Source organism: Eleutherodactylus coqui, unplaced genomic scaffold (assembly GCF_035609145.1).
Source record: "Eleutherodactylus coqui strain aEleCoq1 unplaced genomic scaffold, aEleCoq1.hap1 HAP1_SCAFFOLD_98, whole genome shotgun sequence".
NCBI classification, from domain to species: Eukaryota; Metazoa; Chordata; class Amphibia; order Anura; family Eleutherodactylidae; genus Eleutherodactylus; species Eleutherodactylus coqui.
The window spans coordinates 252,469-266,930 of NW_027102512.1; the positions used below are offsets into that span (position 1 = coordinate 252,469).

The following is a 14,462-nucleotide window of genomic DNA, read 5'->3' on the forward strand; positions in this document are numbered from 1 at the left end:
ATTTGAGTGGGCCTGCCCTTACTACCATCAGCTTGGTCCAAGGCCTTTCTTCCCCTCAAGTAACGCTGACCACAGTACACATCACCGTGTTCCCTGCCGCAGGCACTCCCCTCCTGTGCCGCTCACGTCCCCATATGAGCCGCACTACCCTCAGCCGCCAGAGGAGGCACGTTACCTTGTTCACGTGAGACAACCGTACCACGTGATGTAATGGGTCAGGTGCTTCATCACGTGTTGTGGTGACGTAAGAGGACCTTACGGAGAGGGAAAGGTAATGGGCTCCGCACTCCTCAGAGAGGCTAGCGGTTCATTCATAGCCGGTATATTGGGGGCACCATGCAGCGCAGTGCATTGTGGGTGCCTGGATGTGGAGAGCCCTTCATACATGCCTGCTGAACGAGGGATGCGTCTAGCATTAACCCCTTCCTGCATGCTGGAGGCGGGATGTCTGGTATTAACCCCTTCATACACGGATATGCTTCTACTCTTGTTTCTCTATAGACCCCTGTAGCCTAATATCAGAGCAGGGCACGTATATTGGTGGCTGCCTGTCTGGTCGTTTAGTATAGTTGGCCGCCCATATGGCTATCAGAGTGCTGCTGACGGGCGCAGGAACGCTGTAGTGTCGATGCACCTTCATTCTTCTGCTTGGCAGAAGTACTGGCAGTGAGATTCCTACTGGCTGGGCAGTAAGGCCTCCTTCCCACGAGCGCTGACGGGCTCCGCCGCGTAATATTCCGCAGTGAAGCCCGTCACGGCGCCCCCCAGAGACCCCATACTTACCAGCGGAAGATAGCGTGAAGACGCTTCCCCGCCCACTGCCGTCGCGTCATGTGACACGCCCACCATGTCACATGACGCGCGGCGGTAGGCGGGGGAAGTGTTTTTTCACGCTATCTTCAGCGGGAAATAGCGTGAACGGACGGCTTCCATTGACTGCAATGGAAGCCGTCAGCGTGTACACCCGCAGCAAATAGAACATGCTGCGGGTGAGGACGGGAGATTTCACGGTGCGTAATTCCGCGGTGGAATTACGCATCGTGAGCATTGAGCTATTAGGTTCAATAGAACCTAATAGCAGGGGGCAACGCAGTGGATTTTTGCCGCGGATTTACGCGGCATAAATCCGTTCGTGGGAAGGAGGCCTAATGGTGTATCGTGGTCATACTACATCATACGGCCAAAGGCTGTACAGTTAGAGCTTCCCAAAGCAGAGCGCATGACGGTCCTAGAGGTGCAAAGGAAGAACAATGGTGGCGCCCGACTGTCCTGCATACGTTCTTGTGCGGAATCAGGAATGCGCCTTTCCTTCCAGTTATGGCTGTGGCTCAGGGCTTATTCAGACGACCGTATATCGGCCGGGTATTCACTCCGGCCGATATACAGCGTCTCTCTCTGCAGGGGGAGGAGGCTGGAAGAGCCGGGAGCAGTGCTCTGACCTCCCGCCCCCTCTCCGCCAACTCTCCGCCCCTCCACACTATTTGCAATGAGGGAGATGGGACGGGGCGGAGCTAATTCCAGGAACTTAGCCCCCGCCTCCATCCTGCCCCTTCTCATTGCAGATAGTGGAGAGGGGGCAGGAGCTCAGTGCAGTGCTCCCGCCTCTTCCAACCTTCTCCCCCTGCAGAGAGGGACACCGTATATCGGCCGGCGTGAATACGCTTACAAATAAAGAACGTATCTAGCTGCCTACACGCGGGTGAGTGCGATCTCAGGTGGAGAAATTCGGCCCCATATTGCGCTCGTCAATGTGAATTTTCACAGCAACGTGAGGCATTTTACTGACAAAAGTGTCTCCCATCCTTTCTGTGGAGCAGTGATCCTCCGCCAAGTGTTACCATTGTTTTCAATGGGTAACCTTGCATCACACTTACGTACACCTCGCACGCCGTGCAATGCAGTTTCCTGTTCCATTGAAAACAGTGGGTGAAGCGTTCCAAGGGTCACAAAAATATAGCACATTGTTTCCTGCACCGCATTGTGAACAACTCACTGCAAGACGCACAGATCTGGCGCTACTATGAGGCCCATTTTTTTGAATGGAGTCCTATACGTGAGCGATCGCAGCAAGTCGTATCTTTTTCTGTTCCTCGGAACGCATCGCCCATTCCTTTCAATGGAACAGTAAAACACATGACACAGTGTGCAATGTGAGGAATCCCACTGAAAACAATGGGAACCGCTCATCCTCCGACGTGGCAGAGGATCGCTGCTTTACTGAAGTGATGGGAGGCGGTTTTGCCATAAAAACATTTGGCATCGCGGTGAGAATGCACGTTAGCGAGCGCAATATTGGGCTGAGAAACTCCGGATGATATCCGCCCGCCCATGTGCAGGTAGCCTAAAGTAAATCTTATGGATTGCTTTTTTGTACATGTATGATAAATGTTAATAACATATATATTCTTTTATAAATGTATAGATTCTTTGGTGTCTTCCGTTATATATTTGATAACTATCAAAAAATGACATAAACCCCTTAACAACACAGGATGTAAGATTACGTCCTCCACGTTTGGGGTATCCATTGAGGGAGATCATGGGGTGATTCCCTTTCATACAGCGCAGGTGCCGTCTGTTTCTGACATCCGCCTGCAACATCCATCGGCCAATGTTCCAGCGGGCCGTGCGGGTGTCATGGCAGCTTGGGGCCTTCTTGAAGGCCCCAGGACTGTATTAGCAAAATGCCTATCAAACCATGCCTGAGGCATGGCTTGATAGGATGCCTGTTAGGCCTCAGTCAGACGGGCGATTTTTCGCACAATTTGCGCATGCGTCTGTCGATTTTTTTTTTTTTTTTTAAACCATTGCTTTGCAATGGTATCGGACACATGAGCGCTTTTTATGCGCTCGTCCGATAAATTATAGAACAGAAATCGCAGATCGCACCTATGTGCGATCTGCGATTCCTGTTCTCTTCTCTATATGCGCTCAATGGGGCCGGCGGCAGCAGCGCCGACCCCATTGAGAACATATAGAAGACAAATCATTCTTCTCTGCCACAGCTGTAACAGCTGTGGCAGAGAAGAACGATGTTTGCCCATTGAATTCAATGGAGCTGGCAATACAGCCGGCTCCATTGAAAGCAATGGGCTGCCGGACAGCGCTGGATGAATTGTCGGGAAGGGCTTAAATATATAAGCCCTTCCCTGCAATTCATCCAGAAATGTGTTAAAATAAAAAATATATATATATATATATATATATATATATATATATATATATATATATATATATATATATATATATATATATATATATATATATATATATATATACATATACTCACCTTGTCCCAGGAGTCGGAGTTCAGCACGGCCGGCCTGCAGTGGGTGTGAAGGGGGTGTGACTCAAAGCTGCCCCTGATTGGCTCAGCGCTAAGCCAATCAGAGGCAGGTCTCACTCACACCCACTGCAGGCCGGCCGTGCTGAACTCCATCTGCCGGGACAAGGTAAGTATATATATTTTTTTTATTTTAACACATTTCTGGATGAATTGCAGGGAAGGGCTTATATATTTAAGCCCTTCCCGACAATTCATCCCGCGCTCGCCCACAGCACATTGCTTTCATGGAGTCGGCTGTATTGCCGGCTCCATTGAATGCAATGCGCTGGACAGCTCCAGCCTGTTTCTAATGAAACGCGGCTAGGAGCAGCTTTTCGGGCGATTTTTGGGCATCGGTCACGCGATTTGCGGATGCGCATCCGTCATGCGATCCGCAAACCGCGCGAAAAAACGCCCGTGTGACTAAGGCCTTAGAATGCGGTATGATGTTATGCTATGACAGTACATCGTACTGCAGGAGCAATCAAAACATCACTAGTTCTTGTTCCCTCGGGGGACTTAAAAAAAAAAAGTCATTTTAAAAAAGTTTTACTAATTATGAAAAAAAAAAAAAACGGTAATAAAAGTAAAAAAAATCCTTTTGCTATTTTATAATAAAAGAATCGAAATAATAAAACAAGAATACATGTTTGGTATCGCTGTGCCTGCAAAAGTCCGATCTATCAATGTAAAACATTATATACTCCGCATGGTGAACGTCGTCAGAAAAAAAATAAAGAACGCCAGAATTGCACTTTTATGGTCACTTCGTCTCCAAGAAAAAATGTAATAAAAAGTCATATGTACTCCAGAATGGTACCAACGAAAACTACAGGACATCTCGCAGAATATGAGATGTAGCATAACAATGTCAACGGAAAAACTAAAAAGTTATAGCTGTCAGAAAATGGCAGCAGATAGTAATTTTAAAAATTTATTAATAAAAGCAATACAACAACAAAAACTTGGTAAATTTGGTATCCTAGTAATCGTACTGACCCTTAAAATAAAGTTATCAGGTCATTTTTGTTGCAATGTTTACACCGTAGAAAGACGACGCAATCAAAGATGGCGGAATTTAAAATAAAAGAGTTATGATTTTTTAAAATTGGGGAGGAAAAAACAAAAATGGGGGAAAAAAAGGTGACAGTCCCTAACCCCTTCCCTCTATATGACGTACATTTACATCATGCAGCATTGGGGTATTATGAAGAGAGATCGTGGGGCGCCTGCTGTTTACTACAGTTGACACCCGCAGGCAATAGCTGCAATCAGCAGCACAGCCAATCGCGGTTTTTAACCCTTTAACGCCCCGTGTGAGATTGCAGGAAGCTGTGCTGGTGGCAGCCAGGGATGGATTGATAGGCTGCCTGTCAGATTGCAGTATGATGTAATGCCATGGCAGGAGCGATCAAGTTGTGGTCCTAAAAAAAAAAAAGTTAAAATCAGATCAATAAAGTTTTACTAATTGTGTAAAAAAAAAAATTATAATAAAAATTTAAATCACCCTCCTTTGCCATATCTATAATAAAATCTAAATCATAAAACAAAAATACATAATTGGTATCGCTGCGTCTGTAAGGCCTCATGTCCACGGGCAAAATATGATTTAAGATCCGCAGCGGATCTCCCGCGCGCGGATCCGCATCCCATAGGGATGCATTGACCACCCGCGGGTAGATAAATACCCGCGGATGGTCAATAAAAGGGATTTAAAAAAAAAAATGGAGCATGAAAAAATCTGGACCATGCTCCATTTTCGTGCGGGTCTCCCGCGGGGACGGCTCCCGCGGGCTTCTATTGAAGCCTATGGAAGCCGTCCGGATCCGCGGGAGACCTAAAATAGGAATTTAAAAGTATTTACCCATCCAGAGCGGACCGGGAAGGTCTTCTATTCCTCACGGCCGGATCTTTCTTGCTTCGGCTCGGCGGATGTGCCCGGCGCATGCGCGCGGCACGTCGACGACGTGCCGGCGACGTGCCGCCGGCGTGACGAATTCATCCGCCGGCCGAAAATGAAGATCCGGCCGTGAGGAACAGCAGACTTTCCCCGCCCGCTACGGATAGGTAAATTCTTTTAAATTCTTATTTTAAGCGCTCATGTCCGCGGGGCAGGAGGGACCCGCTATGGATTCTACATGTAGAATCCGTAGCGGGCCTGATTTTCCCTGTGGACATGAGGCCTAAAAGTCTGATCTATTTACAGCGCATTATTTACAGCACACGGTGAACTTCGTCCGGAAAAAAAAAAAAGAACATCAGAAATGCACTTTCAGTCACCATCTCCCAGAAAAAATGCAATAAAAAAGCGATCAAAAAGTCTTATGTATTCCGAAATGGTACGAACATAAACTACAGGATGTCTCGCCAGAAATGAGCCCATACTCAACTATGTCGATGGAAAAATAAAAACGTTTTTGCAGCAGAAAATAATTCTAAAAAATTAAATGTCTTGTATTTTTTTCTTAGTAGTACAGCAAAAAAACACTATAAAAGTTTGGTATAATAATAATAGTAGTGACTCATAGAATAAGGTTATTGTGTCATTTTTGTTGTAGCTAGAAACAGGATGCACTGAAAGATGGCGGAATGACGTGGGTTTTTTTTTTGTTTTTTTTAAATTTTACTCCACTTAGAATTTTTTAAACATTTTTCAGTACCTTATAAGGTACATTAAATAGCACCATTGAAAAATACAACTCGTCCCGCAAAAAACAAGCCCTCATACATGGACAAATAAGGGAGATACAATTTTTTAAAAGGGGGGAGGAAGAAACAAAAGTAGAAAAAAAAGGCGCTGCATCATTAACGGGTTAAAAGAGAATTATTTTTTTCCCTTTAACAAAAATATTCCATAGGGTGCGTTCAGACGCAGCTGCAGATTTACACCAACGTTACGGAAACGGTGCGGATTTCACCCTTTCCATAGAAGGGGTAAAGTCCGCTGCAGATCTGCACCAAGAATGATACGGAAATGATGCAGACTTTCCACTAGGTGTGAACGTACCCATAAATGGATTCTAATTAGTGATCTTTATCTCTAGCACGTTCATATAGCAGTGCAGTAGTCGGTGTATGACTGGATACGCAGATAACATCACACTAACGTCTGTTTGTCATTCTTACAGGATGAAACATTTATCGTCTCTGACAATCTGCCCGCATCTCTGGCGCTCCATGCCATCTCTCTGAGCTCCGCCTGGATTATGTTCTGGCAGGTGGTCAGTCCTTTCGGTTGGTTTGGTTTTGGTGTATTTTTTGTTTCTTTTATAAGTGTAACATATTCCTGATAACAAGTAAATGTACTACGTTTGTCCCCCTTTGTGACTGCAAACTTCTTGCTAATTCGTGACTGGAAAACTCTGTAGCTTATCTCCCGCAGCCTCATTTTAGCACCCTTACTTTTTCCGGAACACATTAGGCCTCATGTCCTCGGAGCGGAATCCGACCCTCTGTGTGTCTGTCCGGATCTTCAATTTTCTTCACTGCAGATGTGTGCAGGAGCGCCGGCCATCGCACATGTGCAGTGGAGATTTTTTTTAAACTCCTGCTTTACCGTGGGAACCGCACTGCAATGGAGCATGCTGCGACTTGTTTTCTGTGCTAAAAGGTCAGCAAAACAAATCTGCATGCTTTTACCCCTTAGTGACGGCCCCATAGTGTTTTTACATCCTAGCTAAGTGGGCTTTAATCCCAGAGGACGTAAAAACATGCATCTTCTGAGGATTAAAGCCCCATGGGCTGTGGACGTGACAGCTCCATGTTGTCGGTTCCAGGGGGTAGCTGACAACATGGAGCAATCATGAGGGCCCACGGGGAGCCCCCACCCAGCAATGCGATCGGTGCTATCCGATGGATGGCGCCGATCGCAATAAGGTAAATAAAAAGTTAAAGTTTCAGCTCCCCTCACAGAATGTACCCACGAGGGAGGCTAAAACTACTCACCTCCATCCTGCGTGATGTCCGGCGACGATCTGGGCGGGAGCGGACCCTCCGGCGTCTTCTGCGCATGTGCGCCTTAGTTAAAATGGTGATGCATGTGCAGATAACCAGATCGCCATGGGGCATTTGAAATCTCCTGTTTTCCGGCTACTGAAGGTAGCCGGGAGGCAGGAGATGTTGCCGGGCTCCGTGATCGCCGCTATCCAATGGATATCCTATAAGTCTTCAGTAGGGGCAAAAAATAATGACCTTATTTATGGAGAATGAACGTCTCTAGAGAGCTCAAACACCTTTGAGACGCCTCAGAGATTCCTATTACCAACATGTTAGAATCCAAGCAATCCCTGAGTCAAGGTAAAAACCCTGCAACTCTCCGACTGCTCAGCGCCCATCAGTCCTGGGCAGGTACTTAGTGAGTATGCTCGCTCATCTCTACGCTTAAGTAATACGGATATGCCCCCTTGTTTCTTCTGCCCATGAACATATTACATATATCATATCTGCACTTGTATTTTTATATAGAGTCTCGGTCAACACAGTCAATAGCAAGTCAGGACCCCAATGCTGAGATTACAGAGGCAGTGGCACCAATCTAGCATTGCGTCCCATTCACAATGTTTCCCCCATACAGGGGTTCCCCAATAGCATCCTTATTTCAGAACATTCAGTGTTGAGATATTACAATCTCCTCTGAGCATCCCCAGTCCTCCGAGAACAAGGCCTTCACACATATGGTGCGTCCGCTACCTTTAGATGGCGCTTTCCCTCCTACCTTTATATCTCAAGTTACTTCCCAAGATACTTTAGGCTGTATTCACACGGGGCGGTTGGAGTTCAGTAAAAAACAACATTGACCAAACTGCCCACGTTTTTGCTACGGCTTTGATGCAATTGTGGTGAAAACTGAAACCGCATCAAAACCGCGGCAACAACATAAGCAGTTTTCCCGCTGCGGTTTTGTACATTGTTTCCACCATAAATCCCGGCCAGCGGCCATATTTACCTATACAGCGGTACCTCGGGTTACGAGTGCCTTGGCTGGAGAGTTTTTCACTTGCGAGCAGGCTCTTTCCCTAATTTTTGCTCCAATTTCCGAGCAAAAATTTGGGATACAAGCCTGCTTGCAAGTCAAAAACTCACAAGCTAAGGCTCGGGGGGGAGCGGGAGTTTCTATACTCACCTGTCGCCGGCGTGTCGTCTTCCCAATGGTCTGCAGGCTGTCACTCCCTCCTCTACGCTGACAGAGAATTGCTTTCTGGATCTGGGGCTTAAATGTCCTGCCTCCAGCAAGCATTGAATTTAATAAATGGTAGAGCGCTGCCTGTGATTGGCTGAGCACTGTGACCGATCAAAGGCATCGCTCAGCTGTTCAATAAATGGCTGAGCGCTGCCTGTGATTGGCTGAGCACTGTGACCGATCAAAGGCATCGCTCAGCTGTTCAATGAATGGCTGAGCGCTGCCTGTGATTGGCTGAGCACTCAGCCAATCAGACGCAGCCCTTTCAGCAGCGGGGATTTTAAGTCCCTGCCTGCTGAAAAGCTTCACAGCCGTGCGGGGAGAAGACAGGCCAGTATAGATTTTACTTTTTACTACAGCTAGGGATGATTTTTTAGGCTTCGATTTAAAGCCCTTCCCCTAAAATTACTGCAGGTGTGACGGCAGGGCATTGCAGTGGCCCCCGGATCCCCCACAAGCTGGGAGCGCCTCACACGGAGAGTATGTGTGTAATACGCACCAAGACGGTGCACGCCGCTGTCTGTTTTGCGCTCACATTCTGTCCGCTGTCCCCGGAGGCACAAATAGAGCCATGTAGCGGTTGTTACCGGGTCTTACACACTCCACACAGTAAAGCCGCTGCTCATTTACATGTGAAGGTACACTTGTTTTACAGCCCCAAAATACCAGAATTTCTGCCTAATAGTCTCAGCATTGTGATGCCCTTTAAGGCTCATTCACACGAGCGTGCGGGAAATCGCTGGGTGTATAAGGGGGCGACCTGCTGATTGGGGGTCTCACTGCTCAGAGCCCACCGATCTAGAGAACAGGACTCCGATGTCCCCCTCTGCCCGGCACTTCAGGGGTCGCCCCTCCCCCGCAGGGACACCATTGTGGCTGGCCACGAATCAGCTTCAGTGTGGCTGATGGACGGGCGGTGCGGCTACCTCGGCAGCCCCATGTAAAGTGACAGGTGTCAGCGCACAGCGTGATCCAGCCAGTTACCTCCTCACACAGGATTACCAGTGTGACCGCCATACCGCCACATACTGCATATCTCACACATGCCGTCCTGCACGGTCTTCCTGGTTTCCCGCTGTCACCCGGCGGCATGGTGTATAAATGCCACAATAATTGTGCCCAGAGGTTTATATGCCACCATGGGAAACAGGGCTGCAGTGCAGACAATACACCACAACATGCCGGGTCCTGGAGAGGCCGTGAGAACTGCGAGCAGCACAACACAGAGGGGGATTACATCTAACGCCATATCATACACACTACAGCACACAATACACAGGAGGGCGCCCCCTGGGGGAAGAGCCACAACTGCATGAGAGCGCTAACCATGAGGGAATACTAGCGCCCCTCACAGGAGCCGGCCGCGTCCCCCCTGTCAGCGCTGAGCTGCCGCTACAGGACGCTGCCAGCCTGACGGGCCTCCACGGATGAAGTTACCTCACGAGCCGCATCCTCCCGCCGCGCGGTCGGCCTCTGCTGACTGGATGCGCGCGGGCCGACCTCTGAAAGCCGCCTGCTGTGTCTTTCTCTCTCTCTCCCCCCGAATCTATAAAACCTATGTCCCGCCCACCACTTCCGGTTGGAGCCCCGATGAAGTGCAGGAATGTTCTGGAAGGAGGACGGCGGGTTTCCTGCTCCATGAGCCCCACGTGATCGGCTCCTTTCCCGCGCAGTGAGCTCTCTGCACTGAGGGGGGAAGCGTGAAAGGCGGCTGCGAGCTGAGGTGCCGGACAAGAGGCTTCACGGACTATGAGTGGGCTCCGTGCTCGGCTTATTAGACTGCTTTCTCATTGGCAGCAGTGTATGAAGAGACGGCCTGGTGTCAGTACAGCTGCTTGTGGGGCATTATGTGTCTAGGAAGTTGGGTGGGAAACAGTCAGCCATCTTGGAGGTAATCGGTGAGCCCCTCGCATTACTGACCGATACAAGCAGATGTGTCATATGGCCCAGACAACTACAGTTTGTGGTCAGCTGATAAGGGCTATGTGATATTATTCAACTAAACCACCGAAACAGAAATACTGGGGTGGTGCGGTGCATAGCTCTACAGCTGCGTCCCCGAGGTGGTGCGTTGTGTGGCCCCGGTGGCTGCGTCCCCGGGGTGGTGCGGTGCGTGGCCCCGGTGGCTGCGTCCCCGGGGTGGTGCGGTGCGTGGCCCCCGCCGGCTGCGTCCCCGGGGTTGGGCGGTGCGTGGCCCCCGCTGGCTGCGTCCCCAAGGTTGGAGTTTTGCTCTGTATGGCTTGTGGTCGCTGCTCCTTGCTGCTCACCCTTCACCCCCATTGACCCCAATGATATTGCGAGGTTGGATGACGACACAAGATCTCTGCTGGCCCGGCTACAGTCTGCTGTCACCTTCGGGGGCCTGAAGGAACAAAAATGGCTGAACCACTTCCCTGCCCGCCTGATGCAGACTGTTCACAGTACTCATCCGTAGCCTAAACCAGAGTTGCACAACCATATTTGTGCACACAATATGCTGAAAATAGAACCCATTGTTTCTTTCCCCCTCCATCCTCTCCCCAGTGGGTTCGTTCACACGCACGTATTTGGCGCTCGTGCACAATGCGGTTGTGCAATAAAAATGTGCAGCCTTTTCTATCTCTCCGTGCATTTGTGCATAGAGAGAACATTTGGAACTCCTGAAGCTATCAGCCATTTAAATGGCTGAGAGCATTGGTGCATGTTTTTTTTTTTTCGCATGCAATTGCGCACATCTTGCGTAGTTTACAGTGCATTTTGCATGGGCAAATCCCACTTCGCAAATACGCTTACACTACGCTCTGATCGGACTTGGCAGCACTGGTTACTCCGCAGGTGTGATGTCTTAGACTAATGCAGTGTGCAGCAGGCGGTCCGAGAAGCTGGGCGGCCATCTTCAGGTCTCCAGGTCTGCTTTAGGGGTTTTCTCACTAGACAGTATATCCCATCTGCACAGGACCCCCAGTGAACAGCGCACTCTGAACGCACTGTGACTGGAGTAGCGGTGCGCATGCTTAAGCGCCATTTCACTCCCTTCTATAAGATGAATGGAGGTTGCTGAGCGCAAAAAAGCGATAGTCACGCATGTACACCGCTGCTCCATTCCACGAGGCATTCAGGGGGGATGCTGCTCTCTGGACCGCTGGGGGGTCTCAGTCGTTGGATCGTCAGTGATTAGACATCTGCAATACTGTGGGGTTTTCCAGAACTGAATTATTAAGCCAAGGATACAGACCTAATTTCTCCCCCAGATTTTTGATTTCAATAAATTGTAACTTGCCCAACTTTCAATAAATCATAACTAATTTTCTGCTGCCGTTGTATGAGGGCTTGTTTTGTATTGTGGGAGTTGTATTTTTTAATGGCACTATTCAAGCCCTATAGAGGTATAAAAAGTCCATGTGCACTAATTATGTCCCATGTGAAAGGTTGCTTAAAGGGGTTGTCCGGCCAGAAACATCAGGTCTCATTACTTCTGTTTGCCCATTTCCATGCACTTTGTAATATACATTGTGCATGGAAAATGAAGCAAACAGAAGTTTTGGACTTACCTTTAGGGGTGCCCCCCCCTGTGTTGACCCTCGGTCGTCCCAGGTTACGACAAGAAATCTTCTGCATTTCTTGTCGGGCCGGCAGCAGCTCTCGTCGGCGCTGGAACGCTCCTCTTCCCTTCCGCGCATGCGCAGTCCTTCTTTCTTCTGCCGGGACCGCGCTCTTTACCTCTTCATCGCAGCGGACGCGCGCCGCCGGTCGGCGCATGCGCAGTACACTCACTTCCTGGTTTCATATACCAGAGCGGAGTGAGTGTCTGCCTGCCGCTGTCGGGACCGTCGGGACTTTAAAAGTATGTGAAAGGGGAGAAGGGGAGAAGGGGAGAAATGTTGGAGAGATGGATGGATGGATGGATGGATGTGTGCAGGGGAAGGGGGGGGGGTGTGGAGTGGGAGAGATCGATGGATGGATGGATGTGTGCAGGGGAAGGGGGGGGGGGCAGTGATGTGTGTGTGGTGTGCACGGACCGGCTGACAGAAGTCCCGGGGGAAGGGGGGGGGGGTGTGGAGTGGGAGAGATCGATGGATGGATGGATGGATGTGTGCAGGGGAAGGGGGGGGGGGTGCAGTGATGTGTATGTGCATTGACCCGGCTGACAGAAGTGTGGGGGGGGGGTCATTGTGAGAGGGGCACTATGAGGGCATGTGTGTGTGGGGAAATGTTTTACTTTACTTTAGCAGGGGGCGGGGCCTGGGCGGGGAGGACTGTAGAGCAGTTCAATAGAGGTGGGCGTGTCGTGGGCGGGGCTAGGACGTGAGCTGAGGGAAATCCTGCCTTTTCATGTCTTACTACCATCGGGAGCGCGCACAAGAGGGGGGGGGGGGCGCAGGGCATGTGAGAAGGCAGCACAGAGGCGCCATCTTTGAAAACTGCAGAGAAGATCAGTCTAAGGTAATAAACTGACATTGCAGCTGATCTGCCGGCCAGTTTGAGCCCTAGTATGCTGTCTGTTACTATCCTTACTGAAAGGGAAGCAGCAGCATTATAAAAATTTTTACCCTGTGTGGCCGGACAACTCCTTTAATAGCAAGTAGAGCCAGGCTTCCACTAAATATAGCAACTACAGAGCCACACACTCCCACCCCAAACCGCAACTACAGAGCCACACACTCCCACCCCAAACCGCAACTACAGAGCCACACACTCCCACCCCAAACTGCAACTACAGAGCCTTTACTTTTTGCAGTAATAAAAAGTTTTTTTCTTTTAGTCCTTTTAAGGGGATTTGAACTTGTGATTGTTTGATCACTCTTACAGTATAATGCAATACCATAGTATTGCATTATGCCACATTTTGACAGGCTTTGTGGATCTTTATTTGCAATTTCGTGGGGTACTGGTGGATTATGTCGCCACCGGAAGCTAGGGATTTGACAGTAGGAACACCCCTGTCACACCCCTAGCTCCCGATTGGCTCAATGCTTTAAGGTGCTAGGAGCGTGTGGAAGTATTTTTGCCTGCCCTGCCCTGTTATGGTAAGGGGTTAGTTTTCCCCTTAGGCTTAGCTTATTTGCTGTAAATGCTGCCATGTTACAGCATTTACAGCGAATAAGCGAAGCCAAACAGGAAAACTAACCCCTAACCAGGCAGGGCAGGCAAAAGTACTTCCACATGCTGCAGCCATCAGTCAGTGCTCGTTGTGGGCCGGTCTGCCGCCGGCGGTGTGCTCTGTGGCGCCCTGCTAATTCACAGTTGTGGTCTGCTGTCCCTCAGCCAGTGCCACTCCTGCTTTGGCCACTGTCTCCTCGTGCTGTGTGTAACGGCACTTGGGGTATTTCAGAGGCTGGCAGTCGCAGCCTCTGCACTGTCCTCTGGTGCCTCCAGCCTCTGGCAGCTGTGCAGCTCGATGCAGTCCTCTCTGTCGCTTCCCAGGCTCGGCGCTGTCCTCTGCCGCCACTGCTCCCAGCCCCACCGCAGTCCTCTGTCCCCAGCCAATCAGAAGTTGACAGGTGTATTATGTCGCCACCCCTTGCTTCCGGTGACGACATAATACACCAATACCATTTAGTGGAAACCTTGTGGCTCTGTAGTTGCTGTTTAGTAGGGGGTGGACCTTGTAGCTCTGTATTTGTTGTATAGGGAGAGACCTCGGGGCTCTGTAGTTTGGGGGGGCGGGGGGACCTTGGGGCTCTGTAGTTATATTTAGTGGAAACCTTCTTGTTGTATATGCTATTATGGGGGAAGGGTGGGGAACCTTGGGGCTCTGTAATTGCAGCATGTGACTGCAGCATGTAAAGGGCTGTCACCATGGGTCCCCCCAGAATGTGATCAGGGAGTCCTGATGGGTCTCTGTGGAAGTCCCCTAAAGAGACAAAACGAAAAAATAAATTGTTAAAAATTATTTAAAAAATAAAATAAATAAAATTAAATTAAAAACACTTGTCTGCCTTTACTTTATGAAAAATTAAAAATACAATTACACATGTG

The 14,462-nt window shown here is 49.3% G+C and overlaps 1 long non-coding RNA gene across 1 annotated transcript in view; it reads left to right on the forward strand.

Moving 5' to 3' along the window:
* The first annotated feature begins 253 nt into the window (after window positions 1-253).
* LOC136604249 (uncharacterized) overlaps window positions 254-14,462 on the forward strand; it is a 141,888-nt gene continuing 127,679 nt past the window's right edge. Inside the window, exons 1-2 of the long non-coding RNA XR_010789784.1 lie at window positions 254-271; window positions 6,454-6,559. This is a non-coding gene — a long non-coding RNA (uncharacterized lncRNA). The remainder of the gene's footprint in view (window positions 272-6,453; window positions 6,560-14,462) is intronic.